Source organism: Octopus sinensis, linkage group LG29, assembly GCF_006345805.1.
Source record: "Octopus sinensis linkage group LG29, ASM634580v1, whole genome shotgun sequence".
Lineage (NCBI taxonomy): Eukaryota > Metazoa > Mollusca > Cephalopoda > Octopoda > Octopodidae > Octopus > Octopus sinensis.
The window spans coordinates 13577520-13594035 of record NC_043025.1 but is presented as its reverse complement, the minus strand read 5'-3'; the positions used below and the strand labels follow the sequence as shown (position 1 = coordinate 13594035).

Genomic DNA, 16516 nt, shown 5'->3' with positions numbered 1-16516 from the left:
ATACATACGCACATATACATACACACACGCATAATTATATAAATACGCGCACTTATATACGCATCCGTATCCAAATATATACACACACATATATATACATATATATATAAACAAAGACATAAGTTCATGTAAACAATACCACAGGTGTGTGTGTGTATATTCGTCATACCTACACACAGTATATTCTTATACATGAGTATATACAAGAAAGAAAGAAAAAAATAAACCTCATCGCGAGTTGCAAAATACTTTACCTGGGATCGAACTCTCGACGATGGCAGCAAAAACAAACACTTTGTTACATAAAAGAAGAAAGCCGCCTTAAAATGTCTTTATATACGTTGTATACACACGTATTATATAAGGTTGTTGGTGTTTGTAGCGGTGCGTAACCGGCGAGGTGTATATAGTCGATGCGAGGGTGTAGATGCGAGAAGGGTGGCCGGCCGTGGTGAAGGCAAACGTCGCGGGTCGTGGATCGAGTTGGGAGCGAGGAGGTCGCTTGAGTGGAAATGGAGAAAGTGAGAGAGGACGGCGGCAAGGATGGGTTGGAGTGAAGGTGGTGGGAGGGAAGAAGCGTGTGTGAGAGAGGGTGAAAAGTGGGGGGGAGGGAGGGAGGATAGGAGAAAGAGAGGATGAGAGACAGAGCGGCTATGAGTGGAGTGTGTTTGTAAGAGTGAGTGAGGGAGAGACAGTGGGGGAGGGAGTGAGAGAAAAAGAGAGGGAGAGACAGAGCGGAGTGAGGGAGAGAGACAGAGACAATAAGGGAAGAGTGAGGGGAGGGAGAGAAAAAGAGAGGGAGAGAGGCTATGAGTGGAGTGTGTTCGTAAGAGTGAGAGAGAGACAGAGACAATAAAGGAAGAGTGTTCGTAAGAGTGAGAGAAAAAGAAAGTGAGAGTGAAGATGTGTGTGCGCGTGTGTATGTGTATAAAAAGAGAGAGACAAAGAGAAGAAGGAAAGTGGGAAGTAGAGAATGTATGAATGAAAGAGTATTTGTGTGTGTGTGTATATATATTTATGACTGTGTGTGTGTATATATATATATATATATATATATATATATATTTATATGACTGTGTGTGTGAGAGAAAGAGAGAACGAATGAGTGAAGATGAGAGAGAGAGAAAGTATGAGCGAAAGATAGAGAGAGCGTGTGGAATAAGTCTGTGTGAGAAGAGAGTAATATATAAATATTTTGTTGTGTCAGGGAAGGAAATATAAATATTGATGTGTGTATATATGTTGGATGTGTGTGTATATGTTGTATGTGTGTGTGTGTGTGAGAGAGAGAGAAAGGGAGTGAGGGTGGTAAAAAAAAGAGAGAGAGTGTATTTGTGAATGAGGGCGGAAATGGTAAGTTTGTATATATATATATATATATATATTTATGTATGTATATTGTTGAGAGTGAGTGTATAAATGTGCGCGAAATAAAATGTGAGCCGGTGATAGAGAGAGAGAGAGAGTATATGTGATGTGATGTGGGGGAAAGAGAGAGTAAGTGAGAGAGAGAGAATGTGAGTGGGGGGAAAGAAAAAGGAAAGAAAGATAAGAAAAAGAGAGAAAGGGAGTGAGAGGGGTAAAAAAAGAGAGAGAGTATATGTGAAGGGAGAGGGTTTGTAAGAAAGAGAGACTGCTTAAATGAGGGAGGAAATGGTAAGTGTGTATATATATATATATATATTTATGTATGTATTTATGTATGTATATTGATGAGAGTGAGTGTATAAATGTGCGCGAAATAAAATGTGAGCCGGTGATAGAGAGAGAGAGAGTATGGATGTGAGGTGGGAGAAAGAGAGAGAGTATGTGTGATGTGGGGGAAGAGAGAGTAAGTGAGAGAGAGAGAATGTGAGTGGGGGGAAAGAAAAAGGAAAGAAAGATAAGAAAAAGAGAGAAGGGAGTGAGAGGGGTAAAAAAAGAGAGAGAGTATATGTGAAGGGAGAGGGTTTGTAAGAAAGAGAGACTGCTTAACTGAGGGAGGAAATGGTAAGTGTGTATATATATATATTTATGTATGTATTTATGTATGTATATTGATGAGAGTGAGTGTATAAATGTGCGCGAAATAAAATGTGAGCCGGTGATAGAGAGAGAGAGAGTATGGGATGTGAGGTGGGAGAAAGAGAGAGAGTATGTGTGATGTGGGGGGAAGAGAGAGTAAGTGAGAGAGAGAGAATGTGTGTGTGGGGGGGAAAGAAAGATTATAAGAAAAAGAGAGAGAGAAAGACTAATTTTTTTGTGAGAGACAGACAGACAGATATAGACAGGTGTAAATGAAGAAAGAGAGAGTGTAAGAGATAGGTATAAATACGTTGTGAGAGAGGATAAGTATTAAAGTGAGAGAAGAGAGGGAGAGAGAAAGAACGATAGATGTCTAGTGAGAGAGGTATAAATAGGTGATGGTTCAGAGAGAGAAGAACTTGAGTGGAGAAAAGTGAAAGGTAGAGGAAAAAAAGGGAAGATATATATGAAAATATAAGGGAGGGGAAAGGCCGTGCACGCGCGTATGCGAAGGGGAGAATAGACGAGCGGGAAAGGCGTTGAGAAAGACAAATACATGTAATGAGAGAGGGGGTGAAGAGGAGTGATAGCAATTGAGAGGGGGATGAAGAGGGAAGGAGAGATGGGCGGAGGAAAAGCGATAAAGTAAGATAGACAGCAAGGGAAAGGGAAAGAGTTAGCAGTGAGAGGAGGAGATGAATGGAAGAGCTATAAGATGTGTGTGTATATATATATAGAGAGAGAGGGGGGGAATAAATTGATAGATACAGGTATGTGTAGTGCGTGTTATGAGAGAGGGGGAGGAGAGGAAGAAGGATAATTGATAGACAAAGAGATGGTGGGAGGGGAAACTTTGAGAAGGGGAGGAGTTAAAAAAAGCGGCGAGAGAGAGAGAAGGAAGAAGGTGACGTTTATATTTCCCAAACCATGTGGTTCCGTGTATATAATTCTACAGCAGCGGCGGCGCCTGGGCCAAATTCTCTGTATATATATATATATATATGTAGGTCCCGGGTTGAGTCGGGGTTAACCACAGTAAATAAGGTACTCAATACATGGCAGAGTAAATTAATTTATTTTATAGAAGGAGCTTCTACAGGACTAGAACTGTTTCATTCAAAAGAAGTCATCAGGAAATATATATACATATATATATATATATATATACATATATATACATATATATATATACAGGGTGTCCCGAAAAAATGTATACACATAGTGGTTCGGCAAAAGAGAACGATAGAATAAGTACTAGGCTTACAAAGAATAACAAATTTACAATTATTTAAGGTGTGTATACATTTTTTCGGGACACCCTGTATATATATATATATATTTTCTGATGATTTCTTTTGAATGAAACAGTACTAGTCCTGTAGAAGCTCCTTCTATAAAATAAATAAATATATATATATATATGGTATGTCGGCGGAAGTAAAGAATAGGCACACCACCCCGTTTACGTCCCCGTAACTTGTCGGTTCTGCTGCAGAGAGACCAAACAACCGGTGCCGGTTCGTTTACGTCCCCGTAACTTGTCGGTTCTGCTGCAGAGAGACCAAACAAATCTTGGCGATCTTTCGTCTCTAGTAGACCTTTCCGTCGATTACACAACATACTATCTGTCTCCTACACCCCATCAAACACACACACACACATGTACATCAATGCTTGCCATGCACGGTAACTTCAAAAGAACTTCCCTCGTCATACAATCGCTTTCTCTTAGTCTCTTTCGCTCTCATTACTTCAAAAGTTCCCGCAAGCCCATATGTAAAAAAAAAAAATTTTTTTTTACGGAAATCGACTAGAGACGAAAGATCGCCCAAATCTTTTGTTTGATCTCGCTTTACTTGTTCCAATGACCAGACTACGGCCATGCTGGAACACCGCCTCGAAGCAAACTTATTCCACGGGTCTGTTTTGCCGTTGTCAAGCAGTCGTGGGGGGACAAACACAGACACAAGTATCTTTCCTTTCAGCCATTTGATTGCGGCCATGCTGGAGCACCGCCCTTAAAGAGTTTTCCGTCAAAGAAATCGACTCCAGCCTAGTACCTATTCTATCGGTCTTATTTTTTACTGAACCACTAGATTCTTCTTCTTCTTCTTTATCAGCTCAATCGAAGTCGACTCTCGGTCACTCGTTGGATCAGTGTCCTCCAGTCAGTCCTATCCTGGGCCGCTTCCTTCAGACTGGCCATGTCCATTACGGTATCAATAAACCCAATCAGTTTCTTAAACGAGGGACATATTCATTATGCACAGAATTTTATTTACCTAAATGGACGCAATGGTTAAAATTGGCGAAATGCTCGAAATTAAAGACGAAATATCTTACAAACTATAGAATTTTCTCAGTAAAGTCAAGAGAAAATGATGTTTTATAAACATATTCTACCAGTATAGGAAGTGTAAAAGTGTTTGGTTAACTAGAAGATATCCTGTAGCATATACATATTTACGTAGGTATGCATGTATATATTTATATTATATATGTGTGGTTTTTAGGAGAGTCTGGATGCAAAAGCATTCTGCTTTGAATAGAAGTGAAAGCAAAACTGGGTTGAAAAAAAAAGCCATTTTGAGAGAAAACGTTAAAGAATGTTGTGGGAATAATGGTAGAATGTCTAAAAGCGACGAAGGACAGCCTTGAATTTTTCTTCTTTTTTTCTTTTTAAATTAAATAAGTTATTTTTACAATGTTTTTTTCATGGCGGTAGCTGGCCCGGACGTTAGCGCGTCGGACGAAATGCTTAGGTGTACTTCGTCCGACGTGACGGTCTGGGGGGTTCGTTTCCCCCGGATAGTCGCTCGGTCTGAGTACATCTAAGTATTTCTTTCGGCGCACTAATTGGCAAGCTCGCCGCCTTTTCGATCCCTTCTACTAGTTTTGCGTTTGACCCAGTTTATCGACCCAAGAAGCATGAGAGGAAAAGTGAACCTCGTGCTGAGTTTGAACTCAGAACGTAGCGACGGGTGAAACACCGCTAAGCATTTCGTCCAGCTCGCCCCCCTATTAATGATAGTGGTAAGACCATAGGGGGTCTTTACTGTATTGAAAGTGTTTTACGTAGGATGTGTGAGGTGCCTAGTAGTGTTATCTTCTCTTCACAGACATTTCTACATCACTGCAGATGCTTTATACGCACTTTGGACAAGTTGTGGGGCACCTGAGCACTGGATACAATAATTTCATTATTATTATTATGAATTTAGGCATAACTACACAATAGGGCCCCAGCCACTCTGTTACTGTGTTGTCTTGTAACATTCGGGAACGTTGATGCTTTTTTTTAATGAAATTTTCTACAAATTACCAGAATTCAAAGTTTAAAACTTTTTAGTTACCTAGAAATCTCTCTCTATATAAACGGCAGTTTGTCTGTTTGGTTGTACCCTCACCCTGACCACGGCTTTCAACCGATTCTGATGAAACTTGACACACACATAGCCCAATGTCATAATTCAAAACTAACGCAGCGAAAATTTTGAAAAGTTCCCCCAGTTCTGAAAAAAATCGATAAATTCGACATGGGGTCGAGAATCAGAAACACAAACCACAAACTGTCTAGGGGACGCAACTCGACCTTTTTAACTATCAAAAAAAATTTACCATCATTTTTTCCCCATTTCTTTGCTATTTTTGGGGTATGACTCTCTAAAAATGCTTTATAGTTATTTCCCTTACAAACCTGAGCAACGCCGGGCGATACTGCTAGTTATGTTATAAAGTGCCGTTCAAAATGAAAAGATCCCAAAGGTGATGCCTTAGATAAAAATAATTGTTGTTGTTTTTTCCTTCTCAAGTCATGCTTGGCTCATAAGGGCCGGTTTCCCAGTTTCCTTGACGTATAGGTTCCCCACCTGGATGGGACGCCGGTCTGTCGTAGGCAAGATGCAGGAGGAAAGATGGATGCCCTTCCTAATGTCAACTACTCCGAGAGCGTAGTGTGTGCTTTTTATGTGCCACTGGCATCAACCATGCTTAAATGGCGCTTCTTATGTGCCGGTGGCACAGGAGCCAGTGAAGCAGCATTGGCATCAACCATGCTCCTATGGTGCTTTTTATGTGCCACCGGCATGAGAGCCAGTCAGGCAGTGCTGGCATCAGCCATGCCAATGATTTCATTTGACTCAACAGTCTTCTCAAGCACAGCATATTGTTCAACGATTGAAGGGTCCTCTTATAGGGGCCAGTTACACAACACTGGCCTAGGCCACAGCGAAGATCTCACTTCGCTTGCCAGGTCTTCTCAAGCACAGCATATCTCCATACCAATACATACATCTAAAGCAAGATTTTTTTCAGGGGCCCTTAAAATACTATGGTGGATCTCCGGTTATGTGGACCCCCAAAAATCAGAACCACTACATTAAATGGTCATCGCTAATATGTCGAGTCCAAGTAACATGTGATGGAATTTGAACTCAGAATTTGCGGGGTTCAAGCAAAAAATGCCGAGGATTCCAGCTTAGTTGAACAAATTGGTATTAGTGCTTATATTCCATTATCTTTCGTTTACTTAGACTGTGGCCATGCTGGGGCAGTGCCTTGAAGAATTTTTGAGATGAATGAATTGACCGCAGTAGTTATTTTTCTTCTTTTTTTTCAAAAAATTCCTGATACATATTCTATCAGTCTCTTTTGCCGAACCCCTGAGTTATAGGGATATGAACATAGCAACACCAATTGTCGAGCAGTGGTGGAGGAGAAACACACATATATATATAAAATACAAGGACAAGAACGCAAAACATCCGGACAGTTAGGTGATACAAAAATAGGACAACAAAACATCCAGATAGACGATACAAAGAAAACAAGGACAGATCAGAGTCATTCGAAGTTTTCTTTTCTCAGTCAAGAACTGGATCATCCTCACAATTTTGGCTGAGTATACTTGAGATTGCTCCAATCTGGCCAGCCCCCAAGGAAAAACTAAGCTAAGAGCATTAGATTCCTTGGAAGAAAGCAGCGAATGTATACAAAAACAAGGACGGGAAAAAAAAAACCGGAGAAATGTTACACAAATATAAATACAATAAAAATAATAACAGGACATAAAAACAGGCGTCTTTCGACTAAGGACGAATTGAATTAAGCTAGTGCGTATGGAAATGAAGCCTTACAGCAGAGATGCAAAGTTTCACATACACAGGGAAGAATATCGCTGTTGTACGGACAACGGCCAGACCAAGAAAGAAAAGACAGGCTTGGCTGAGGCAGTCACGTGGAAAGAGAAGAGACTGAAGTAGAAGCAGAGGGACAGAAGAATTAAGGAGGGGCGTGAAAAAAACAGGGACACAGTGAAGGGAAAGTGAGTAAGAAGAGAAGGCAAAGAAATGTGAGAGAGGAGGAATGAACGAACAAGCATAAAAGGGCCATATATATATTGATAAAAATGGTAAGATAACAAATGAAAGAAAGAGACCTCAATATTATGTAAATAGAGGAAATCTTTATATATAAAAGTGAAGTTGTGTGTCTGTCTCCTACGATTTAGATTCCTAACTACTCCCACATTTTGCGGTGCAGTTTAACCAAAAGCGGGTATCTTATAGTCGTGATTCATATCGAGCCCTTCTGGGTATTAGCGCGCGTCTACGATGAGTCTACGATTTAAAAAAAAATTACCATCATTTTAATGCATTTTCGCTATTATATAAGGGAAGTAACTCTCTAAAAATGTCTACGATGAGTCAACGATTTAAAAAAAAATTTACCATAATTTTTTTTCCATTTTTTGGCTATAACTCTCTAAAAATGCTTATATAGTTATTTCCCTTACAAACCCGATCAACGCCAGGTGATACTGCTAGTTTATCTATAAAATAATATGTGACCATTATTCGGTAGCCAAGATAAAACTCTCAGTTTTGGATGCTGAGGTGGAAATCCACGCTGACATCTCTTCAGTTACCTGGCCATCGGAAAAACGCTATGAAAAATGACCGTTATACAAAGGGAAATTTTTCGGCTTACCTTTAATTTTTTCCAACTTAACCTGTAATTCTTCGACTCGTCTGTAAATTTTTTTACAACTTGCCTGTTGTTTTTCAACTCATCTGTAATTTTCTAATTCACCTGTAATTTTTCAGCTTACTCTTTTACTTGTCTCAGTCAGTTGACTGCGGCCATGCTGGAGCACCGCCTTTAATCGAGCAACTCGACCCCGGGACTTATTCTTTTGTAAGCCCAGTACTTATTCTATCGGTCTCTTTTGCCGAACCGCTAAGTAACGGGGACATAAACACACCAGCATCGGTTGTCAAGCAATGCTAGGGGGACAAACACAGACACACAAAGACACACACGCATATATATATATATATACATACATATATTCGACGGGCTTCTTTCAGTTTCCATCTACCAAATCCACTCACAAGGCTTTGGTCGGCCTGAAGCTATAGTAGAAGACACTTGCCCAAGGTGCCACGCAGTGGGACTGAACCCGGAACCGTGTGGTTGGTAAACAAGCTACTTACCACACAGCTTTTTCAACCCACCTGTAATTTTTCAACTTGCCAGTAATTTTTGCAGTATGTAATTTTTCAACTCACCTGTAATTTTTTTGCTTCGCCAGTAACACCTGACCTTGTACGTGACATGTTTGAGTCAGACCTTCTACAACCAGGTTAACGAAGAAAATTTCAACAGTTTCTTCTTTTTCCTTTTCTTTCATCCAAAAACGAAACCATGTGCCGCTTCAGTACAACTTGCTACAAGAAACGAGTTTAAACGTGGTCACCAGGTGAAAACAACTGAAATGGTTTTCCTCACGAAGAGCAAACATTTTACTTTATAGAGTGTGTCATTCTTTTATTTCTTGCTTTCTTTAACAAAACAGAAGATTGTTTGATGTGGTCCAAAACCTGACACTCAAACCTGTTGAATGTACACTCAAAATAATTTTTAAAAAAGGAAAATAAGAAAGAAGACAAATATGTTAAGCCATTCAGTTGAACTTCCTGCAGAAAAAAGAAGAAAAGGTGTGAAATAAGATTCTCTTGTGTTTTCTTTTTGTACCTTATAATGTAACACACTCACCGGTAAAATTTCCACTTATTTCTTATTTTTATTTTCCTAATATTTTCGTTGCGTCTTGTAACCTTTTCAATAGTCTTGACTCTCAAAAGGTTGCAAGACGCAACAAAAATATTAGGAAAATAAAAATAAGGAATGTGTTTACGTCCCTGTAACCTAGTGGTTCGGCAAAAGAGACCGATAGAATAAGTACTAGGCTTACAAAGAATAAGTCCTGGGGGTCGATTTGCTCGACTAAAGGTGGTGCTCCAGCATGGCCGTAGTCACATGACTGAAACAAGTAAAAGAGTATATATATATAAATATATACACATATATATATATATAGACACGCATCTTGCAACCTTTTCAAGAGTCAAGACTATTGAAAAGGTTACAAGACGCAACGAAAATATTAGGAAAATAAAAATAAGAAATAAGTGGAAATTTTACCGGTGAGTGTGTTACATTATAAGGCACAAAAAGAAAATGACTCTGCCCAGACACAACAGAATATATACGTCAGACCAGGTGATGTGTCATTTGACTGCGGCCATGCTGGAACACCACTTTTTAGTCGAGCAAATGGACCCCAGGACTTATTCTTTGTAAACCTAGTACTTATTCTATCGATCTCTTTTGCCGAACTGCTAAGTTATGGGGATGTAAAAACACCAGCATCGTTTGTCAAGTGATGTTGGGGGGACAAATACACACACACACACATATATATATATATACGATGGGCTTTTTTCAGTTTCCGTCTACCAAATCCACTCACAAGGTTTTGTTTGGCCCAAGGTTATACTAGAAGACACTTGCCCAAGGTGCCATGCAGTGGGACTGAACCTGGAACCATGTGGTTTGTAAGCAAGCTATGTACCACACAGCCACTCCTACGCCTATACTATAAAATGTTTTGGATTAAAAGCACAAAATTTAGAAATTTCCTTTTGTAAAATATTGAAATATTTTACCTGTATTTTTCAAAAAACAAGATTCTGTGAATGATACATAGTGTTCAGGTGTGAATTTCTTACAAGCATCAAAAATTCCTCTCAAATTCAACATGGTGTGTCTGTCTTTGATGACAGTGTGTTGGGGGTGGTTGGTATGAATATATCACATTTGCAAGCAATCTTCTTTGCTGTTCCTTCAGTCTGTTTGAACTGAGAATCCATATTCATTTCACCTCTTTGCCATATCTTTTTACGAAATGCTGAATGAGGCAAAAAGCTGCTACCATATTTAGAATACGTGTGGCTGTGTGGTAAGAAGTTTGTGTCCCAACCAGATGGTTCTGCGTGGCACCTTGGCCAAGAGTCTCCTACTTATACAATCGGTTCGGCAAATGACACCGACAGAATAAGTACTAGGCTTACAAAAAATAAGTCCTGGGGTCGATTTGCTCGACTAAAGGTGGTGCTCCAGCATGGCCGCAGTCAGACGACTGAAAAGAGTAAAAGAGAGTGTGTGTGTATATATATATATATATATATATATATGTAGGCGCAGGAGTGGCTGTGTGGTAAGTAGCTTGCTAACCAACCACATGGTTCCGGGTTCAGTCCCACTGCGTGGCATCTTGGGCAAGTGTCTTCTGCTATAGCCCCGGGCCGACCAATGCCTTGTGAGTGGATTTGGTAGACGGAAACTGAAAGAAGCCTGTCGTATATATGTATATATATATATACATATATATATGTGTGTGTGTGTGTGTGTGTGTATGTGTGTGTGTGTTTGTGTGTCTGTGTTTGTCCCCCTAGCATTGCTTGACAACCGATGCTAGTGTGTTTACGTCCCCGTCACTAAGCGGTTCGGCAAAGGAGACCGATAAAATAAAGAATAAGTCCCGGGGTCGATTTGATCGACTAAAGGCGGTGCTCCAGCATGGCCGCAGTCAAAATGACTGAAACAAGTAAAAGAGTATATTTATATATATATATATATTGGACTGCTTGCTTAGCCAGCGGGGTGGCATCATTTGAAGGCCAAAACAATGCGAAGCGCATTGTGACCAGCGATGTGTAGCAACATCTGATAACCTGGTCGGTCAAGGTGATCAAGATGATATATATATATATATATATATATATATACATACATACATACACATACATACATACATATAAACATGCATACATACATACATATATATATACAAACAAACATACACACACATACATACATTGATGCCATCTTAATCAGGGAGAGTCACTGCCAGTCACAAACTACTTACAAAAACAGTGCACCCACCACACACACACACACACACACACTCTCTCTCTCTCTCTCTCTCTCTGTTCTTATGAAATAAGAATAAGGTGTTAAAAATACTCGTGGCTTGTGGTGAAGCTTCCTCCAATTTAAACAAAGACCATTCCATGTCATCTCAGTGGCTCTGTGTATTTAAGAATGGCCATATCAGTCGGTTCATCTTCCTCTGCTGTATACACACACACACATACATACATACATACATGCCTGTATACACTTTGGATTTTTCTTACTTTGCTACCCCACTCACTGTAAACTTGTTGCAGACATAAACACACATACATGTATACTAAGAAATGTATATATATACACTACCGTCAGAAATTAATTAGCACCCTTGATTTGCTCACCATGAAGCATGGTGGGGGTGGTCTGATGGTGTGAGGGGCGTTCAGCTACAGTGGTGTTGGGCGGCTCTATGCCGTCGAAGGCAACATCAACGCAGCAAAGTACGTTGAGATAGTACGGGATACCTCTTTGGTGGCGAGGAGTACGTGCTGGCCAGTCACCTGACCTGAACCCTATTGAGAACCTCTGGAGTCGATTGGGTAGGGATTTGAATGTGCAGCAATACAGGAACCGACACGAGCTGTTTGGGGCACTTCTTGCTGCATGAGGGGCCATCCCTGCACAGTACCTGCAGGCACTCATAGACAGCATGCCGACCCGCGTAGCAGCTCTCATTGCTGCCAAAGGAGGAGCAACAAGATATTGACTAAATTTCACGATTATTAACAATTATGTGGTGTGCTGGGATATGTTTTAATAAATTTTTGATTAAAAACGAGTTCGTTTCTGATAATAAGTTAATTAAATTAAGAAAATGTAAGAAAATGTAGAAATTTGAGAAGTGCTAATTAATTTCCGACGCAAGTGTATATATATATATATAGATATATATATATATATCTTTATATATAAAACTGTAGTTGTGTGAGTGTCTGTCCCCTTCGATTTAGATTCCTAACCACTCCCACATTTTGCGGTGCAGTTTAACCAAAACCGGGTATCTTATAGTCGTGATTCATATCGAGCCCTTCTGGGTATTAGCGCGCGTCTACGATGAGTCTATGATTTTTAAAATAATTTACCATAATTTTTTCCATTTTAATGCATTTTTTCGCTATTATATAAGGGAAGTAACTATCTAAAAATGTCTACGATGAGTCAACGATTTAAAAAAAAATTTACCATCATTTTTTCCCAATTTTTAATGCATTTTTAGCTATTTTTTGGCTATAACTCTCTGAAAATGCTTATATAGCTATTTCCCTTACAAACCCGAGCAACACTGCTAGTATATATATATATATATATGTGTGTGTGTGTGTATGTATATATTAATATATATATATATATATATACTCTTTTACTTGTTTCAGTCATGTGACTACGGCCATGCTGGAGCACCACCTTTAGTCGAGCAAATCAACCCCCAGGACTTATTCTTTGTAAGCCTAGTACTTATTCTATCAGTCTCTTTTCCGAACCACTAAGTTACAGGGACGTAAACACACCAGCATCGGTCGTCAAGCAATGTTTGGGGGACAAACACAACAGACACACAAACATATACATATATACAACAGGCTTCTTTCCGTTTCCGTCTACCAAATCCACTCACAAGGCTCTGGTCCATCCGAGGCTATAGTAGAAGACACTTGCCCAAGGTGCCATGCAGTGGGACTGAACCCAGAACCATGTGGTTGGTAAGCAAGCTACTTACCACACAGCCACTCCTGTGCCTTATTTATATATATATATATTATTCAAAGGAATTCCAACTCTATTTTTTATGTTTTATTTATATTCTTTATAATATTAATGTAGAATATAGAATATATACTATAAATAATATTTATATATATATAGTAAAATGAAATGAAGTATTGATTGTCTTATTGAATAGATGAAATATTGAATATAAAATATTAAGGGACTAGTATACTTTCTTGCATTAAAGCAGGACGAATACTAGTGGTAACGACTAGGGTAGGGTAACTGACTGCTTATTGTGATCATTCGTCTTTTGGTTTTCTGTAGCTTTGCTCTCTTTTACAAACCCAGTGAACATACATATATTTCCTATTTCAAAGAAATTTGAACAATACATATAAGACCCAAGTTAAAAAGATTCTCAACAATTCAACTTCTCTGGTTGACATTAAGACACCCACCCCCAATAGGGGCCTTAACTCCCACATTTTAGAGCTCCATGACCTCCATTTTTCAGGAGCAAAATCCTTTTAACAGGTTCGGAAGGGCAGTTTTTTGTTTAAAAATCTTTAAATATAATGTGTGTACGTGTGTCACACATTATGCGACAGACATAAATTAATGTGATTGCTACATCAGAAATGCCACAAAGTAGAAAGGAGAGCAATTTTACAGCCAGTTTTATCCATATTACTGACAAACTGAAATTAATCTAAACCAATTTGCTCCAATTAATGTTATAATATACGTGTAGCATGCATAATTAATTAGGAGTTTAAAAGAAGATAAAATCATTAATTACAAGATTGCTTGATTGATCCATTATATAATTTGATGAACGCATACGCACAATATAAATGGGACGAAGTGATGAAGTAGTCAAGACCGGTCTCAGGATGCTGGGCCTTATGGCGATGACAATAGACTGAGGTTCTTGAGAAGAACCACCCATCTCAGGGAAAGTGTGTTTTGGTAACACTGTATTCCGACCACATGTAATATTCTCTTTACTCTCTTTTACTTGTTTCAGTCATTTGACTGCGGCCATTCTGGAGCACTGCCTTTAATCGAGCAACTCGACCCTGGGACTTATTCTTTCTGTAAGCCCAGTACTTATTCTATCCGTGGAACAAGCTGCCAGACGAGATGGTGAAGATGCCGACGACCTCTTTGTTCAAAGCCTCCCTTGACCTCAAGTGGCCTGAACTCTTTACATGAACACCACCCTGTACTTAACTCCATGTCCCCCTACATGGCCTTGCTATTTGCTTTTGAGCCATATTAACTAACTAACTAACTAACTAACTATCGGTCTCTTTTGCCAAACCGCTAAGTAACGGGGACATAAACACACCAGCATCGGTTGTCAAGCAATGCTAGGGGGACAAACACAGACACACAAACATATACAGACACATACATATATACGACAGGCTTCTTTCAGTTTCCATCTACCACATCCACTCACAAGGCTTTGGTCGGCTTGAGGCTATAGTAGAAGACACTTGCTCGAGGTGCTACGCAGTGGGACTGAACCCGGGACCATGTGGTTGGTAAACAAGCTACTTACCACACAGCCACTATTTTTCACACATTCTGCTCCATTAAACCAAATTATATTTCCTCTTTTCTTTTTAAGAACTCTGCTTATTTCTCCTTCCTCACTACAGCAGCCCAATCCTGTACTCACTGCCCCGCCAACTGTATCCCTGCTGTCCTGTTATCCCCTACCTCTATATACAGTAATACCTTACTTTACAAGGCCCTACTTTACAAGACCCTGGGTTTACAAGTTTTGTTTTTCAAGCACAAGATCCAAATTTTAGTCGAAGGGCAAAAGTTTCTACTTCCATAACAAATGCTTCTGTGTGTTACCAAGAAATTTATGGAGGGTGAAAGGAAAGCTTTTTCTAAGCAAAGATCTCTAGATTTATATATTTGTTGTGCAAGATTTTTTATGTGAAGTCACGTGTTGAAACAGATATTGTTGTATTTCGGAATGGTCATTTTGCCAGTTTAGCCAATAAAAACACACGCACTATATATTTTGTCAGTTTCCGTCTACCAAATCCACTCACAAGGCTTTGGTCGGCCCGAAGCTATAGTAGAAGACACTTGCCCAAGCTGCCATGCAGTGGGACTGAACCCGGAACCATGTGGTTGGTAAACAAGCTACTTACCACACAGCCACTCCTGCACCTATATATATATATGCGTATATATTGCCTATATATATATATATATATATGCATATATATTGTCATATACATATATATGTGTGTGTGTTAGTGAATACTTATTAAAAAAAATAAAAATGTTGGCAGGAATAATTAGTTTAATTAAAGAAATAAATAGATAAATAAATAAGCGAGGAGAGGAAAATTTAAACAAATATGCAGAGAAACAGATGTTTGTGCAAGAAATATTGTAATTCCAGATGCTCCACCGGATTTACATAAGGGTGCTGGGGTGGGATTTGTGAATATATTTCGAATAAGGGTGGTGGGGTGAAATTGGTGAATATATTTCGAATAAGGGTGGTGGGGTGAAATTGGTGAATATATTTCGAATAAGGGTGGTGGGGTGGAATTGGTGAATATATTTCGAATAAGGGTGGTGGGGTGGAATTGGTGAATATATTTCGAATAAGGGTGGTGGGGTGAAATTGGTGAATATATTTCGAATAAGGGTGGTGGGGTGGAATTGGTGAATATATTTCGAATAAGGGTGGTGGGGTGGAATTGGTGAATATATTTCGAATAAGGGTGGTGGGGTGAAATTGGTGAATATATTTCGAATAAGGGTGGTGGGGTGGAATTGGTGAATATATTTTGAATTACACCCGACACCCACAAAATTGGAATATGTGAAATTTGAACATCTCCACAGAGCGATGTGGGTTTGTGCTTCAGCCGAGAAGTAAGGTGGAGAGGAAGTTCTGCTGAGTTCCTCACAGGCAAAGAACAAAATAAGTATAAGATTTTCTGGGAAGGGAACACTGACAGGGGCTGGGGGGTGGGGGCATACTTCTTGTGGAGAAATGGGTTGATACGGTAATTGAGGTAGTCAGAGTATGCGACAGAATACTTAAGGTTAGTTTCTTTATTCTTTCTCAAGTCATGCCTGGCTCATAAGGACCGGTTTCCCGGTTTCTTTGGTGTATAGGTTCCGCCACCTGGACGGGACGCCGGTCCGTCACAGGTGAGCTGCAAGATGCAGGAGGAAAGAGTTAGCAGAAGTTTCGCCATTACCTTCTGCCGGAGCCGCGTGGAGATTAGGTGTTTTGCTCATAAACACACATCGCCCGGTCTGAGATTTGAACCTGCGATCCCTCGACTGCGAGTTCGCTGCTCTAAACACTAGGCCATGTGCCTCCACAATGTTCCTTCTTGAGCCGTGCATGGCTCATTAGGGCCGGTTTCCTGGTTTCCTTGGCGTATAGGTTCCCCACCTGGACGAGACGCCGGTCTGTCACAGGTGAGCTGCA

At 39.8% G+C, this 16516-nt stretch overlaps 1 protein-coding gene across 2 annotated transcripts in view; it reads right to left on the bottom strand.

Annotated features, from left to right (window-relative positions):
• LOC115226139 (sodium- and chloride-dependent GABA transporter ine-like) overlaps positions 1-16516 on the bottom strand; it is a 103269-nt gene that overhangs the window by 76870 nt on the left and 9883 nt on the right. The window contains exon 2 of one of the 2 annotated variants that reach the window (XM_029797128.2): positions 8574-8732. The gene's annotated coding sequence lies outside the window, so the exon portion shown is untranslated. Of the gene's footprint in view, positions 1-254; positions 605-8573; positions 8733-16516 lie in introns of those variants that run through there. The other variant, XM_029797130.2, reaches the window with a different exon arrangement.